This window comes from Dermochelys coriacea, chromosome 7, assembly GCF_009764565.3.
Source record: "Dermochelys coriacea isolate rDerCor1 chromosome 7, rDerCor1.pri.v4, whole genome shotgun sequence".
NCBI lineage: Eukaryota > Metazoa > Chordata > Testudines > Dermochelyidae > Dermochelys > Dermochelys coriacea.
In genome coordinates, this window is record NC_050074.1 from 19490405 (window position 1) to 19508356 (window position 17952).

Below are 17952 nucleotides of genomic sequence, written 5' to 3' on the forward strand. Positions count from 1 at the left end.
TCTGATAAGTTTTAGAGTTGTTTTTGGCCTATGGCCCATCGTCTCTTCCTGCAAGTCTAATACAGCCCCCCGGTGATGCCACTGATTTTCATGGACAAACCAAGGCTACTGAGAATAACTCTCATGCATCCCCACACTAGCTCTTTTTGAATGACTATTTGTTAAGAGTAGCCACACCGGAACTGTGCTTAACTTGTCCATTTTGATTTGCAGAAGGTGAGCTTGATAAAATGTTTGTAAATGTTTTGATTCAGGTGTTCATGCACCCAATATTTCCATGCAAAACCACCATATTTTCCTCACTTTCAGGTCACAGTTTAAACCATAAATACCTTCCCAAGAAAAGCAATGGGAGGGATAATGGATTTGTTTGAAATGAAGCCCGAATTCATCCAAAACTGAATAGAGGCTCAGGTTTACAGCCCAAAGTGGGCTAGAATCAAAGCGGATTCCTTAAAGGAGAGTCATACGCCTGTAGCCCTGATATTACAGTATGTATCACTGATCAGCCTTATTTCTATACCAGTTAAATACTTTATTTGCAAATCTAAAGCTAGGATTTGGGCAGCTGCCTATTCAGAATATTACTGACTCTGAACTGAGTACAGTTTAAGTGTTTTAATCTGCCTTCATACAATTATAGTTTAGTTCATTTGATTTTTTTGTTTAACAGTGGGGATTATGCCTCTGAATTTTCCTTGTGACTAGTCTTGATGGGTGTTTGAAGAATGCACACATTAACTACACAAACCACGTGTATCCTATGGATATACACAGTGGTCACCATTAAAAAGTTGATGTTTATCAGCAATTACCCCCACTGAAGTATCTGGGGCTATCTGCCATGGTTAACAACTCACAATTTGATTCCTCACATATTTTAGTAAAGAACAGCAACAACTCACCAGCTAACTACAACAACAGGGTTGTGGTTATATATTGGACAATACATCTACTGTGGAAAATGCCAAATATGTTGTAAGCAGTAGGCATGTATGGGTAAGGTGGAGGAAAATGCCCAGCAAATACACCTGAAAATTACTAACTAAACCCCTGCTTGGAATAATTGACTAGATTCTCATTTATTTTCTCTATGGTCTTTGTGGACCTGGTAATTTATCATGGCACATTCATTTTCATTATAATATTTCAGCATGAGAGATAACACTACCATACAGTATGCTTGAACCTGCACTTCAGTTCAAAGATCTGGTTTCTATTATTCAGTGATTTGCAAAATTCAATATTTCCCAAAGGATCTTTAGTCATTAATGTGAATCAGTGACATTCTGCTCTAAACTCCCAGTGTAGAAGACTTCAAGCCTGTCAGCAGAGCCCAAGGAGACGACTTGCAAGCCATTTCCTTTTTTCAGAGGTCTTGCACCATACATAGTGCTATCAGTGTATGTTCCTTCCTCCCTGAAGCGTTTGAGCGCACTAGAGCTGCGGATACCTCAAGTCACTTGTTCATGAATATCGAATAAGTGAGTCTGCCCTCTCTCACTTGGGTTTATTCCTTCAACTAGCAGGAAGGAAAAAAGCATTCGGAAGAGAATCCAGCTGGCTGTCTGGACATAGGAAAACTAACATAAGTGATTAAAATACATTGCACAATCCATTTAGGAGCATTCTATTCTTTTAATCCAGTATGAAAACATCAGTAGGCTTATATTTAGATTCATAGATTTCAAGGCCAGAAGGGATGATTACAATCGCCTACTAGTCTGATTGCCTCCTGTGTAACACCCGCCATAGAACTTCCCCAAAATAATTCCTAGAACAGATCTTTAAGTCAAGAATGGATATTTTTCTAAAAATGGTGTGCTTGAGAATTCACCACAACCTTTGATAGAGTTATTAACCACTGGAATCATTTAACTGTTAACATCTTATGCCTTATTTCCCATCTGAATTTGTATAGCTTCAACTTTCAGCCTTTCTTCTGCTAGACCAGGGGTAGGCAACCTATGGCACAAATGCCAAAGCCGGCGCGGCACGTAAGCCGATTTTCAGTGGCACTCACACTGCCCGAGTCCTGGCCACTGGTCCAGGGGTGGGGGCGGGGCCCTCCGCATTTTAATTTAATTTTAAATAAAGCTTCTTAAACATTTTAAAAACCTTATTTACTTTACATACAGCAATAGTTTAGTTATATATTATAGACTTATAGAAAGAGACCTTCCAAACATGTTAAAATGTATTACTGGCATGCGAAACCTTAAATTAGATGAATAAATGAAGACTTGGCACACCACTTCTGAAAGGTTGCCAACCCCTGTGCTAGACTGAAGAGCCTATTAGAAGATATTTGTTTAAGTAGATACTTCTAGACTGCGATCAAGGCTCTCCTTTAACCTTCGCTTTGTTAGGTTAAGCAGATTGAGCACTATGTCTATCACTATAAAGAATGTCTTATAATCTTTAATCATTTGTGACTCTTCTTTGAACTCTCTCCCATTTATCAGTACTCCTTCTTGAATTGTGGGCACCAGAACTGGACACAGTGTAACACCAGTGACTGCACCAGTGCCAAATACAGAGGTAAAATAACCTCTGCTCCTACTTGAGATTCCTGTTTATGCTTTCCATGATTGCATTAGCTTTTTCGGCCACAATGTCACACTGAAAGCTCATGTTCAGCTGATTACCCACCACGACCCCCACATTTTTCAGAGTTACTGCTTCCCAGGATAGAGCGCCCCATCCAATAAGTATGGCCAACATCATTTGTTCCTATATTCATATATTTAGCTGTATTAAAACACATTGCTTGTGCACGGTTTAGTAAATGATCCCAAGTTCTCAAAAATCAGTGACCTTTCCTCTTCATTATTTACCACTCCCTCAATATTTCTCTCTCTGCAGCTTTATCAGCTATGACCGTTTTCTTACAGATCACTGAAAAAAAATGTTAAATAGAAGAGGGTAAGAACTGATTGCGGCAGGACCCCAACTAGAAATACACCAGTTCAATTATTCCCCATTTAGTTACACTGCAAGACCTATCAGCCAGCTTTTACTCTATTTCATGTGTCATGTTAATTTTATATCCTCCTAGTCACGCTCCTCACAGAAATCTAAATATATTACATCAATACTATGACCTTATTTATAATCTCATAAAAAGTATATCAAGTTAGTTTGACAGGGATCTATTTTTCAGAAATCTATGTTGACTAGCATTAATTATATTACCCTCCTTTAATTCTTTATTAATCGACTTGTGTATCAGCCGCTCCATTATCTTGCCCAAAATCTATATACCAAGTCATCCAGTTTCCCCTTTTTAAATATTGGCACAACATTAACTTTCTTCTGGAACTTCTGTGTTTCAACACTTATTGAAACCCCAACATTAACAGTCCAGCCCACTCCACAACTGCCTTTATAAAAACTTTTGGAGCTAAATTATCTAAACCTACTGATTTTAAAATGTCTAACTTTAGCAGCTGCTGTTTAACATCCTCCAGAGATACTAGTGGAATGCAAAGAGTGTTATATGATATGACTATATCTCCAAATACTACACTTTGAGATTGGAAACACTTAAATCTAGAAGGAAAATTACCATACAAGTTACTACAAACAAACCAGTATTATAGAAACTGAGGAGACATTCCTACATCATTTTATTGATACTGAATTAATTTGTATAGCATTTTGAAGACAAAGTGATATACTGTTAGTAAATTAAATATTACTAGATAGAGAAAAAAGCCTGGATCTCAGACTCTCTCCCTGCCACCATACATAAAATTCTATTCTATTTCTTTTGTTTCTATTGTCTATAGTGATATTAAAAAACGATGTTGGACAATCTCAGTGGCAAGGTGTGAACTACAAAATGCAGATCAATTACATTCAGAAAAAAGTATTTAGTGATTGTTAAGACTGAACTTCATCCTTTAGAAACAGTCAAGTGTATGGCCCATGGAACAAGAGGAGAAAGGAGGTCTATATAACTGGATTAGGGCATTCTGCTATGAAGCTGCAATGGCTCATGTAGCCAGAGGCAGTGTACGAGTTCAAATTCACTATTTATCTTCCCAAAGACATATCTGATTGATGACCTTTAAAAAAAAACATGCCCAAAGCTACTACTTGCCCTTTCAAAAAAAAAAAAATCTACTTTCCCACTCACTTGGGCACATTTTTTAATGAGTAATCTTTTGGGTTTTAGCATATTAAAGACAGGCATGTAGATGTGCCTGAACAAGAAGGACTAAGAACAATTTTTAAGGCCTCTGTATAAGAACAATTAAAGACTGACAGAGGATTGTACAAAAGAACTAACATATACTCCTTTGGGCCTGTCATTTGTCCATTGCATAAACCCCTAGGTGCATTTACAACAAGCCAGTTTGCACTATGGTAATACAAATAATAAATAATTGTAAGTGTTAGGATGCCAACGACTAGCTATAAGGACTCTCCAAGCTTACAGCTACAACAGGAATGATTAATGTAGAGGCAATGTCTCAAACCAATAACTAGAACCATCTCTAAAGAACACACCTTTCCCCATCTGCCAAACTCATTTGAAGGCTTGAGTAAACAGATCGGCTTTCACTATGCCCTGATAATCAGACTACTGACCAATGTGGGAAGCAAGCTCCAAAGTTAAGGGCAGCCCATAGAAAACACTCTGCCCACATCTAAGGCCTTTCAGAATCAAAGGCTAAAGGTACATTTTCACTACCCACCAGCTCAGCAGGTAGTGATCGATCTATTGGGGATCGATTTATCGTGTCTTGTCTAGACGCGATAAATCGATCACCAAATCGACACCTGTACTCCACCTCGGCAGGAGGAGTAAGCAGAGTCAACGGGGGAGCCGCCGTGGTCGACTAGCCGCCGTGAGGACAGCCAGGTAACTCGAACTAAGATACTTTGACTTCAGCTACGCAAATAGCGTAGCGGAAGTTGCATATCTTAGTTCGAAAACACACACCCACCCACCCCATCCCCCCCCCGCAGTGTAGCTCAGGCTTAATTGGGGTAACTGGTCAGGCTTGTAGGCTGATCAGCTAATATACACTCAAGGATTCTGGACCCACATTGCTTACTGAAAGAAACGTGACTCAATGTCGTCTTAAACAATTTATTAAACAAAAAATAAAAATCAAAGATATCACTAAAACTAGGCTACTGTTTGTAACGCTAAACTAAAAAAACAAACAATACAATTGTCCAATCAAGATGAAATCAGAGTTAGCATCAATATTGGATTCATATTAAATTACATTTGACTAATTATCAGCATAATACAACAAATAACCCTTATAAATCTTAAAGAAAGCATCTAAGGAGGTGGCTGTCAATTTATTAACTAAATAATTTTACCAAAGTGAATCAAATCAGAACTTGGAAATGGTTAAATATTTTAACACTGGAAAAAAAAGAAGTATCTAATATTGGAACCACAACCTCAGAACCAGTTACAAAACTTCCTCGTGGGACAACCAGTTTGGCAGTTTACAGCTGACAGTTTTAAGTTTCTTGGGACTCTCAGAAGATAGCACATAGTCTATCTTTATGAGACTGTGTTGAGAGCTATTTAAGTTAGGGTAATTTTCTGGTGCCTTCCATGTGTGGACTTTACAAGTGCTCATTCACGATCATGCACACCATCATACCCTAAAATTAAAGAATAAAAAGGCTGGGACACCTCTCAGCTAACAAGGACAAAACCAGAAAAATAAGGCCAGGTCTACACTACACGGTTAGGTCGACATAAAGTGCCTTGAGTTAACCTAGCTACGCAAGTGTCTTCACTTAGGTCAGCGGGAGCCAAATTTAAGTGCCTCTCTATGCTGATTTAGTAATGCCACCTCCACGAATGATGTAGAGCAGTGGTTTTCAACCTTTTTTCATTTGCGGACTACTAAATATTTTCAAATGGAGGGCTTTGGAAATCAGTCTGTGGACTGCCAGGGGTCCACGGACCACAGGTTGAAAACCACTGCTGTAGAGTCTATGTAATTAGGTCAACAGGTCAGTGTTGAAACTCAGGCTACATCCACACTACAGCCGGGATTGACGCTGTGAGATCCATTCACTGGCGGTTGATTTAGCAGATCCAGTAAAGACCCGCCAAATCGACAGCAGATCGCTCTCCAGTCGACCCCTGTATTCTACCCCCGACAAGAAGAGTAAGGTAAGTCAACAGGAGAAACTCTCCTGTAGACCCCCCCATGGTGTAGACCCCATGGTAACTTGACCTACTGTACGTCAACTCCAGCTATGTTATTTATATAGCTGGAGTTGTGTAGCACACTACACACCGTGGTAGTGTAGACATAGCATGCATTGCTTACATCAACTGTTACTGGCTTTCAGGAGCAGTCCCACAATCATAATACAATTGATACATGCACGCCTGGTAAAGACATGTACTGCAGACAAAGGAGTCAAGTGTGCACACGCAAGCGATTTAATAACTGCGGTAGCTCTAAGCCGACACAAGTTAGGTAAACATAATTTTGTAGTGCACATATAGCCCAAGATAACAGGGGGTTCAAAATTCTTCAGCTCTTATAATCTTATACATCAAATTCCTTTAAAACTCAGCAGCAATTTACTGCTTAAAGTCCTTTAAATTAAATACAAAAAATATTAGATTATACATGTAGGCCTCAGCATAGGTTGTCAACTTCATACTTTGAACAGTTTAAAAATCACTGTATTAATGTAAATTTTAAAAATAAATTTTTATCAACCCTCCATCTGAGTGAAAAGGTGACTGTCACCAGTGTATTGAAAGTTATACACAAAGTCCTACAAAAATAATTTAAAGGACCCTGGCAACAGCCACTCAACATTCATCAATCAAAATTAACACATTTGAACATGTGACCAGATATCATTGTCTTAAAATTAATGTAGTTTTTTTTTAGGAACTGGATGTTAGATCAAATAGTTTATCTTTAGAAGTTTCCATCTTGATAGAAAAAAGTTACTGCAAAGCTTTAAGATAAAACCTATTTACAATAAAAATAGAGTTTGTATCAGATCTGTATTCCCATACATGTTATTTCTCTCACAGGTCTATTAGCAAGAATCTATCTGTTGACCTTAACTGCTAAAGAGGGAAAAGCAGGTTTCAATTAGCTTTCACCTCCTAGGACTTTATAGATCAACACCTTAAATTGCATCCAGAAGTGAACAGGCAGCCCGCGCAGCCTATGGAGCCTTGGTAAGCTATTAAACATCAAATGTCAACAGCACACTATCTAGTGCAATGTTTTGAATGGAGTCCCTCCCGCCAGCCTTGCTAAGCTGTGAGCTATTAGACAGTTTGCTTGTGTAGCCCCATTTAGCACCACTGTAATCCAATCTGGAGGTCATTAAAGCAGGGATAACTAAGCAAAGAGCCATACTTGAGGGAAGTGATCATAATACTCATACCAAGTACAGACAGAAAAATACTTTGGCCACTGAAGCAAGCTGGAACACCAAGAGAAAATGGGAATGCAAGAGAAGTCCTAAATCATGAGCCTTCTTAAAGCAGCAGCAAAGCCCTTCATTATCATACCACCCCGACCTTACTGTTAAGCCACTCCACTAAAAGCCAGTGTCAAGCTTCAACCAGCTCATACTAATCCAAATGCCTATCCTGGACAGGCAATGGGAATGTAGAGCCATTACACTGGATCAAATTAAAAAGGATTTGTAGAATTTACTACAAAAAAGAAAAGGAGTATTTGTGGCACCTTAGAGACTAACAAATTTATTTGAGCATAAGCTTTCGTGAGCTACAGCTCACGAAAGCTTATGCTCAAATAAATTTGTTAGTCTCTAAGGTGCCACAAATACTCCTTTTCTTTTTTGTGAATACAGACTAACACGGCTGCTACTCTGAAACCTAGAATTTACTACCTATGCCAACCATGCAAAATACGTAACAGGAGGTATGACAATACATTGCTATGAAATGCTAAGATAGCCCTTAGGGTTATCTGTGCCTATGGTAGCTCTTAAAAAAAAAAGCGAAGAACAATCACTTGAGTGATCCAGTCTACACTTCTACTGCCTGAAAAAGTAAACAGCAACAATGAAGGCTGTCAACTGATCTAAGAGTCAGTCTGTACAAATGTCCTTTGTCCATCACTAGCAGAAAACCAATGACAAAACCAAGAGAGTTTTGGCCTGAAACTGTATATGGAAAAGCACAGTGGGAGGGATATTGCCAGAGCACGGGTAATCCACCATCTCCAATGGACTGAGCAGATTTTGGGGGTCCTGATTTGACCATTCTCCCTTTCTTTACAGCTAGATAGGAGGGGGCTTGAAAATATTTCTGCTGTAACACTGGGTCTTGGAAGGAAAGGTTGAAAGCCACTGCGTGCAAGTCTATCCCTGACCCTCCCAATAACCTCATCCTAAGGGTACGTCTTCACTAGCAACATTAAAGTGCTGCCACAGCTGTGTAGTCACAGCACCAGCACTGGGAGAGAGCTCTCCCAGCATTGTAAAACAAAAACAAAAAAAAAAAACAACCACACACCCCCCACAGGGGCATGGCTCCCAGCGCTGGTGAACTGTCTACACTGCCACTTTACAGCGCTGAAACTTGCAGCGTTCGGGGGAAGGGGGGGTTCACCCCCCCCCGAGCTAGAAAGTTGCAGCGCTGTAAAGTGGCAGTGTACACAAGGCCTAAGTTGAGCTTTGGGGAGGCACATAGTTAGCAAGATCACAATCTAGGATGTTTCTTGATCAAGGGCCTAACCACCACCCATTTGACAGACACTGGCACCTTGCTCTTCCCTTAGAGGGGATTGGTTATTTCCTCTAAAATTCTACAAGCCTAGGGTGTACAGATCTAGTCCACGGGCCACAACCAATATTCTCCAAGCACCTGTAAAATTTCAGTAAGCCAAACTGGCCAAAGCTCACCCAGAGTCAATGCACTGTTTACGTCCCCATATAAAGACAGTCCGCAGCTGAAGCAGAGCAGTTGCCTCTGGGGTGTGGGAGGGGATGAAAGATCATCAACATGAGAAATGCTTGAGGTGGCAACTCATTCACTAAACCAGGGGTGGCCAACCTGAGCCTGAGAAGAGGGTCAGAATTTACCAATGTACATTGTCACAGAAATAAATTAGCAACCCCCATCAGCCCCCCCTTACCCCCACTCTGCCATCCCCAGCACCTCCTGCCCATCAGCAGCCTTGCCAATCAGCACCTCCACCTCTCTCCCTGTGCCTTCTGCCCGCTGTGATCAGCTGTTTCGCCCTGTACAGGAGGCTCTGGGATGAAGGGGGGAGGAGCAAGGGTGCAGCAGGCACAGGGAGGGGGCAGGAAGGGGCGGTGGCCTTGGGGTAAAGGCCTGGGGTTGAGCAGTGGAAAGTTGGTACCTGTAGCTCCAGCTCCAGAGTCAGCTCCTATGCAAGGAGCCGCATATTAACTTCTGAAGAGCTGCATGCGGCTCCGGAGCCACAGGTTAGCCACCCCTGCACTAAATTATCCATCACCCAGAACTCTTCCTCTGGATGAAAGTTTGCACCTGCCTTTGCACCTTCAGCAAACCCAACTAAAAAAAACTGGGGAGAATCTTCACATCACTGAAACATGCACACTTCATCTAGCATGCCTGTAGTTATTTTATCCATCAAAGACACAACAGTTAACCCCAGAAGAGTCCTAAAACACGCTGGCTAACTTAATACACATACTATGTTCCCAGTGAAGCACTTGTTTAGGCAGAAAACCATCTTTGCATTTTGAAAAAAAGGACGTTCCCCCTGCCCTCAATCTGCCTGTCTGACACAGTGTTGTATAGTTGTTAAAACAAAGGTCTGAGAGTCAGGATCAGGGTTTGAATCAGTTCCATCTTACCCCTGCTGTGTAATCCTTGACAGCCACAACCATTCCTCCCTCACTTTTCCTGTTTTTACACAAAAATATACCTATTTCCAAAGATGCTGCATCTTAATGTTTGTAAGATGTTTTGAACCTCCAAAGAAGAGTTCTCCATTAATCCCAAATTTTCAAATCCTTATTGTGGGCACTACAAACCACCATACCTGGAGGAGATCAAAAATTTCACTCACCAGTTGTACATATAATCTGGTTTGGGAGCAGCTGTTCTTGATGTATTCTTGAAATAATCATGGCCAACTAAACTAGCGTAAAGAAACTTAAGATAATAAATAGAATTCAATAAGAAAAGACCAAATTAGTTCACATAACCAGTGAATGCTGGATTTATTTCCTAGCAGTGTTTTCATAATCCGACAGACATCCAGACTGTTTATCATCTTGTGACACCATTCACATAAATTATAAATATGTGTCGATACATCACTTATTTCACCACACTTCAATGCCCTATAACTGGAATGCAAGAGTTCTGAAGAACTAGAAGAGACTATCCAGCCTTTAAAAGGCAGAGGTGGGAACACTTCGTGGCCTGAGGGCCACATCAGGGTTCCGAAACTGTATGGAGGGCTGGGCAGGGAAGGCTGTGCCTTCCCAAACAGCCTGGGCCCTGGCCCCTATCCACCCCCTCCCATTTCCCATCCCCTGACTGCCCCCTCAGAGCCCCCACCCCATCCAACCCCCCCAGCTCCTTGTCCCGACTGCCCCCTCCTGGAACCTCCCCACCTCATCCAACCCCCCAGGATCCCAACTCTGCTTTAAGGCAATTTCCTTGTAATGCATGTAATTTCTGCAGGTGGTTAATACCATATCAGTAACTTTCTTTTAACAAACTTGTCTGGTTACTATTATAGATGTGTGCTATTTTCCTAGTTAAAAACAATGTTCATCTGCACCCAATGATGAGTTCTTGCTTTTCTGCTACAAATTACATACTTACATAAACTTGCCTCTCAAAAATGGGTACAGAAGTCAGGTCTCCTTACTGACTACCATTCCCCTACTCTAAGCAATGCTGCTATGCTAGAGAAATTAATTCCCACAGCATTTTAAATTTTCTGCCTCTGCCCCCATTTGAATGTCAGGATGTTAAGTATGCTCCGTAATATGTATTAAATTAGTGTAAAAATGATCTAGGTAATGTAGCATGTTGTGTATTTCAGTTACACACCAACCTTTAAAAGTTCTTTCTTTCTCTTCCTCTCATCCCCCTCCCCCCACAAATAAAAGAGGTTGAACCATCACACTCTTCTAGAACAATGACCTGCCTTGGCTAGATTCCACCATAGTGAGGTGAAAGTAGATTTTCCTGCCTGCCACTGTTAGCGGATGTCAACATGAAAGTCCAAGATGGAGAGAAAAGATGGTAGTATTTATAAAGATTCATAAGGAGAAAAGACAGTAGGTAGTATCATTGCACACGCAGTGATTCCTCAAGGCTTGAAGATACAAACCTAATGGATGGAATTAATATATTTCAGGTTCTTTTTTTCTTAATACAAGAAAGAGACTCAGCTAAATGGAACTGGAAGGCAAATAGTCAGGTAAACTGCTGACTGCTCTCTAGCCCCCAAGCACTGAGGCATTTTCATGGGACAATCAAGTTTCTTTTCCTGTTCCCATTATGTTATATGTGAAGGATGGTCTTGTAGCTCACACATGATAGGAAGTCCTGACTCTGATGGACTTGTGACCTTAGGAAAGTTACTACTTCTCTGAACCTGTTGAATTCTGTAAGAGAAGGATAATATTTACCTATCTCACAAAGGAGTGCTGCGAAGATTACTAATGTTCGTAAACCACTTTGAGATCTTGGGATGAAATAGAAAGTATTTTAATTTTGTTTCTGACTCAATGGTTGACAAACAGACAAGGCATTAGCACAAGGAATATGAATCAGGTATGCCCCAGTTCTAGTCACCATTAATGCAGACACCTTCTGATTTTGGACAAGACTTTTCATCTCTATGCTTGTGTTTTCATCTATAAAATGGAGAAAATACCATCTGCCTCAGAGAAGCACTGAGAGATTAGCTATGTTAATAAAACACTGAAAATTAAAAGCTCTATAAAAGTTCTAAAGGAACTTAAGGAGTGAAAATGTGTGGATAAAGGACATCAGTTACAAAATAAATAACTCGCTTTTTTGAAAGAAACCTTTAGAAGATTCCTACAGTAGGTTCAAATGAGGTCATCTTACATATAATGCAATTCTGATATTCTGGTGCTAGCAATGCATCAGTGCACATTCAACCAATTTATTCTCCAAAATTCTTTACATTTTAGCAATATATATTTAAGAACTGCATGTCAAGGGTTCTTTTTCCCAAGGAAAGAAAAAAGCCTGTCAGAACATATTTTCTTTCTAGTTTGATTTTCCTCCACTACACAAATAAAAATATTGCTTAACTACAGCAAGGGGGAGTCCAAGTTTCAAGAGTTTGCTTTCTGTTCAGCTATAACACAATTTACTACAGAGCTTCTTTACTTTCCAATTCCTGGGCAACTGAAATTGTGTTTCACTGCCTACACTACAAGGTAACACCACCAGTTTCTGGCTCTAGTAACCAAGTGCCATCGTTTTATTTCCCACTTTTTAAAAAAATGCATTATTTAGGACTTACACTATCTTTTTTTTTTAAAAATAGATGATGCTAAGACACATACATACCTCCAACAAATAACCACACTAACTCTTCTTTTCTTGCATAGAAGTGCTCGCAGTTATAATCCAAAAATCTACAAAAAAGTTTCATTTTAAAAAGAAATTGGAGATAAATTCCATAGGAAATAGGATACAGTCTGAGATGTGGGTGTGATTTGTCTTCTAGATTTGTAGACAGCTGTAGTTAGTACTTTAGGTCAGTTTCAGAGCAAACCTTGACAAAAATGCTTCTTTGTACAGGAATAAGACCTGCTGGAATTAACAAGCATAACAACAAACAGAAAAATCATTAATGGCCGATTGCTGCTGTTTCACAGACATATACTCATGCTCTGCTAAGTCAAAAAGTCTGATGCACAGGAAAGAAAATTAACTATTACTTGGAACACTGAGCTTTTGACGCAAGTGCCAGTGCCTTGTTAAAAACAACACCGGACTCCTTGTTGTTTTTGTGGATACAGACTAACATGGCTATCCCCTGATACTTAATGCCTTATTAAGCAACACCACATTTGAAATCAAAGACAGGAAAAGGATCCATTAAAATTAACACCCAAGCCAGTCACTTTGAGTTAATGTAGAGATGGTGAAGTAGGGGGTGAAGAATAAAAGTTCTTTAAACTTCAAGAATTTGTGACTATTACGGACTGTGTTACCATCATAGCACAGACTACCTTGTTTCACAGACATGTAAAAAGTGTCTCTGCTTCAAGGAATCCAAGGCTCAAAATTTTCATAATTGCATGTGCATAAATACACAGAACTATACTGTTTGCAAATGTAATTGTGGTAATTGCTTGTGTAAATTATGTGCACCTATTTTTTTTTTCTTAAATCTGGTCCTAAAGAGTAAGTTAAAAGTGAAAGATCAGATCAGACTGCCCTGTAAGAACAACTTGTTTGTCCTCTCCTTCCCCCCATTTACAGATTTGAAAGTTTTACCAGAAACCTCTCAGAGCCCAATAAGGAGATGTCTTGTCTTTCATCCATGCTTACGAGACCCTGGTGAAAAGCCCAACCCTTAGTCCTCAACCTAAGTTGTCTGGACTCCTACTAACACACTGCCCTGAACTCTGCTCAAGGGTTTAATCTTTTCCAGTCTGATAAATTTCAAGTCTCCCTCCACACCACTGTTGGGAGACTATTCTATCTTTTACCCCACCCTCTCACCATACCAGATGCTTCTAATTGTTGGGGTGTCTCCCCAATCCTTCCTCTTCTGCCATCTCCACTTTTGGAGTCTCTCCCCCTATGAATAGCCCGAGTATCTCTTTCTGATCAGGTTTACCAAACACCAGCAGACTGGAGACTTATTTTTCACTACTGCCCTTAGGGTTCTGGACAGCAGTCATGAAAATGACCAGAGATTTGTCAGTTTCAGACCACTGAAGCCTGACAAAGCTATGAACGTGCAATTGAGGCACTGAACTGTGTGCCAACTCAAATAACACTGCTTCAGTTCATATTCCGCAGGATTTAGCAGATATAGGATGAAATATTTTACTTTGGAAAAATTGTTCCCCTTTAGAAAACTCATTTACAATCTACCTGAAACAAAGTTATCCTGAAAGGGAGAGATTCAGCTGTATAATTTCCATTAAGCAGACATACAGATAAGCTTTCTGCACACTGTTTTAAAAGCATTTCCTCCTTCATGTCTAAAGGATTGTGCCCACATAAACAAGGATCCAGTCTCTTGGGCAGCCATTCCATACAATCCCTCAGAATCATACTATAAAAAGCCTCATTACATACTAAGGAGTAGCCTACTACATTATAAAATAATCACTGTCCATACTGCTGAGTGAAATAGTAAACAATGGAAGTCAGTTCCAGCATGGATATGACCTGAGACTCAGCATATGATGCCATATCACAAAAGTACTCAAGAATTTCAGTCTTGTTACTGAATTCATTGGCTTTGAACCATAGATTTACAAATTTCTGTATCTAGGTACCTCCTTGGGTTTTATTTTTTCCTAGCAGCATGTTAAATGAAAATAACTCAAGAAGAATATACAACAGAGTTACTATGTACTGCTTGATGATGTAAATTTCTTTCTAAAGCAGGAAAGACTTTGGCTGTATGCTCTTTGTATAAATTACTGTCCTATTAATCTACTTGACCAGAGGATTAAGTTTGAGGATTAAAAATTCTTAATTTTTTGTTGAACAGATTTGTACAGAGACAAATATCCAGTTTTTTTTAAAATGGTTAGATTTTTCTTAATACTAAACAAAGCATTTAGACCATAGACTTGACGCAGAAGCTTACTTTGGATCATGCATCACTGTTCCCAGGCTGCAAACTTTTACAGTAACTTTCAACTCTAAACTTTTTTCCTAATAGTTGATTTACCAGCCACTAAATCTTGGGTTTATAACAAATATTCATTTAACTGATGTGTGTGAATCTGCAAAGGTATGTGAAATAAGACATTTCTAATAAGTTTCACTGTGGTAAAGAATAAGGGAAAGGTTGAAGTTAGAGGATGGGGATAAAATTAGTTTCATGAAGCAGGAGGTCTGGGTACTGGGAGAGTGGGGCTTGGTGGGATGGGGTTCCAGGTGTAGCTGGCTAGGGCTCAGTGGTGTGGGAGTAAAGGGGCTCATCATAGTCGTCCAGTGCAGGGGGCAGTCTGGGTGCAGGGGTTGGGGGTCTGGATGCGGGGGGCTCTGGATGCAGAGGGTGTGGCTCAGTGGGTTGAGGGTTCAAGTTGGGGGGCTCAGCAGGGAGTGATCTGGGTGCATGGTGGAGGTCCAGATGCAGGGGGTGGGGCTCTGCCGGGGGATCTGGGTGCATGGAGGTTCTGGGGATGCAGAGTGTGAGGGGGCTCAGCAGGGGTCTAGATGTAGGGAGAGTGAGGCTTGGCAGAAAGGTCCTCATCAAGGGGGGTGCTGGATGTAAGAAGTGAGGGTCTGGGTGCAGAGAAGGGGGGGCGGTGTCCAGATGCACAGGAGTTGGGTGGACATGGATGCAGCTTCCCGTACAGTGACCCTTCTTCTCCCACAGCTGAGGAGTGATGGGGCAGGGTGTGTGCGCAGAGCTTTTTGCAGCTGGGGGAGGTCTCTGGGGGTGGGGCTAACCTGGCCCCAGTCCAGCTGCTCCTGGAAATGGAAATCCTAACCTCCCCCACCACCAGCCCAGCTGGGATTAGCAGCTGAGCCTGGTGCAGGGTAAGAGCCACTGGCCGGGGGCTCCCCACCTCGGAGTGATTTATTTACCTCGACACTGGCTGCTCTGGGCACCTGAAATGAAGCACCCGCACTGCAGGGGAGGGGTGCATGACTGCTCTTGCGGCTTCCCTGTCAGAAAGTCATTTTTCTATGTGGAAGCAAAGAAATCTGCAGGGGACACGATTTCTGTACAAGCACAATGGCGCAGAGTTCCCCCAAGAGTATATATTGGACCATAAATGAGGGGGTATATGCAAGACAGAGAAAACAGTGGGAAGAAGGAAAAGATCCTTAGGAAATCAGAAGAAACCCCTAGGTAGTATAGAAATCTAAGTAGTGAATTTTAACTTTGGATGCTGATCCGTTTTACTTTTCAACTCAATTTTCAGCAGTGACTTACCTAACAAACACTATTCTGTAAATGATCACAGCAAGTTCAACTACTTAAAGTGTGAACTCTTCAACAGGAAGCTCAGTCACAGTGTAAATTTCAGAGACAGACAGCCAAAGCAGTACAGTTAACCCATTTGTAAGCATTGCATAGTGTGCAACAATTCTCTCGGAATTTGTCTTCCACTGTGTTTGGAAAACTTCCCGCACATTTTCGTTACTACAACAGCCTATGTAAGTGGTAACTTAGGATCCAACAATTAAGTACTACACTTAGTTGAGACTCACTCCCACCTATTGTAGATCTGAAACATGAAGCATTGAAATAATATATATGACTTTAGCATACTTGCTAAAAACTAGTTAGTTTGGGTATTTTTTAGTATATATTGTGTATTTTTCCAGCTGGAAAAGTTACAATTAACATACAACATATAGCCTGAAAAATGTACAGCCATCACTGCAATAGGAAACTTTACACCCTTTTAATTATTATTAAAGTAGTGTGAAGTCTTAAGAGTTCTGTTTGACTCATCACCAAGCCTAGTCAGTCAGGGAGCGTCAGTGACAAAAAGGATCATCTTCCACCTGTTCCATGTATTTGTCACTTCCAGATTATATTGGCTCAGTGAACTACAGAAATTACATTAGGAGGTGCTCAGAAACAAAACTGTATGACAGTTAAAAAGACATCTATCAGGGGACTAACCTACTACCCAGGGGGAACAGAAACACCCCAACAAGAGAACATTAACATTTGGCTATGCCACAGCAAAAAAGAGGCACAGGGATTCCGACCAGGTAATATCAACCACTAGTCAGTAGGTTTCCAATATAAACTGGAAGCCCCCATTCCATCCTCAGACTAATAAAAAGGAGAACCATTCAGCATCAGTTGGGTAGCTACAGCAAAGGTAGATGGTGTCCGTTGATTTGCTCCTTCGTGACCCTTGTAACCTTTCCAAAGGAGAAGTGGATGCTTCTATGCCCCTGCTGTGTGGATGTGTATGCTGCCAGCTGTGTGTGGATGGCATGGTCTCTACTACTTAACCTATGTTAACCTCCTTTTATGTCCCACTCCCACATGAGTAGCTTTATGCTGTTCAAAGCTGCCTCAAAGTGAGATAGAGATGAGTATCAATTTCCCTGTCTCCTCAACTGTGATGCTATCATGAACCTTGTTAATGCACTCTGAAGCAGCTTGAGGCCTGGCCTAAACTGGGGGTGGGAGGGTGAGCTAAGTCGGTCTAAGTTACGCAACTTAAGCTATGAAAATAGCATAGCTGAAGTCAACGTACTTAGAGCTACTTACCACGCTGTCTTCACTGTGGTAGGTCAACTGCTGCCGCTCCCCCGTCAATTCCGCCTATGCTTCTCACTCCGGTGGATTACCGGAGTCAACGGGAGAGCACTTGATTTATCGCGTCTTCACTAGACGCGATAAATCAACCCACGGTGGATCAATCGTTCCGGAGGTAAGTGTAAACATGCCCTGAAAGAGCTATAAGCAGCAACGGCAGCATTAGGTCACTATCATCTGTTCACAGACTCAGGAAGACCTTATTACATTCGTTCCCTTTCAGAGTGTTATAGAAACTGAAAGAGCTATAAATGTTTTTAAAACTTACATTCTGTTGAAATGGCTAGTTTAACCTTCTGTATGTGCATCCCACTTACCAAAGCAAGCAGATATTTTGATTCCTGATAGTGTTACTCTCCTCTTCTGCATTTCTCCTAACCTTCTCCCTTCATCTGCTTCCACTCTGGTGTTCACATCTTCACTCATGCAGTCACCCTATACAGTATGTGCAACAGCCTTCTACTTCCCATCCACCATGCAG

At 40.9% G+C, this 17952-nt stretch overlaps 1 protein-coding gene across 3 annotated transcripts in view; it reads right to left on the reverse strand.

Moving 5' to 3' along the window:
• TMCC1 (transmembrane and coiled-coil domain family 1) overlaps nt 1–17952 on the reverse strand; it is a 215327-nt gene that overhangs the window by 194175 nt on the left and 3200 nt on the right. The window contains exon 2 of one of the 3 annotated variants that reach the window (XM_043519811.1): nt 12551–12796. The exons of 1 other annotated variant lie outside the window; for it this stretch is intronic. The gene's annotated coding sequence lies outside the window, so the exon portion shown is untranslated. The remainder of the gene's footprint in view (nt 1–12550; nt 12797–17952) is intronic. One more of the 3 variants, XM_043519812.1, reaches the window with a different exon arrangement.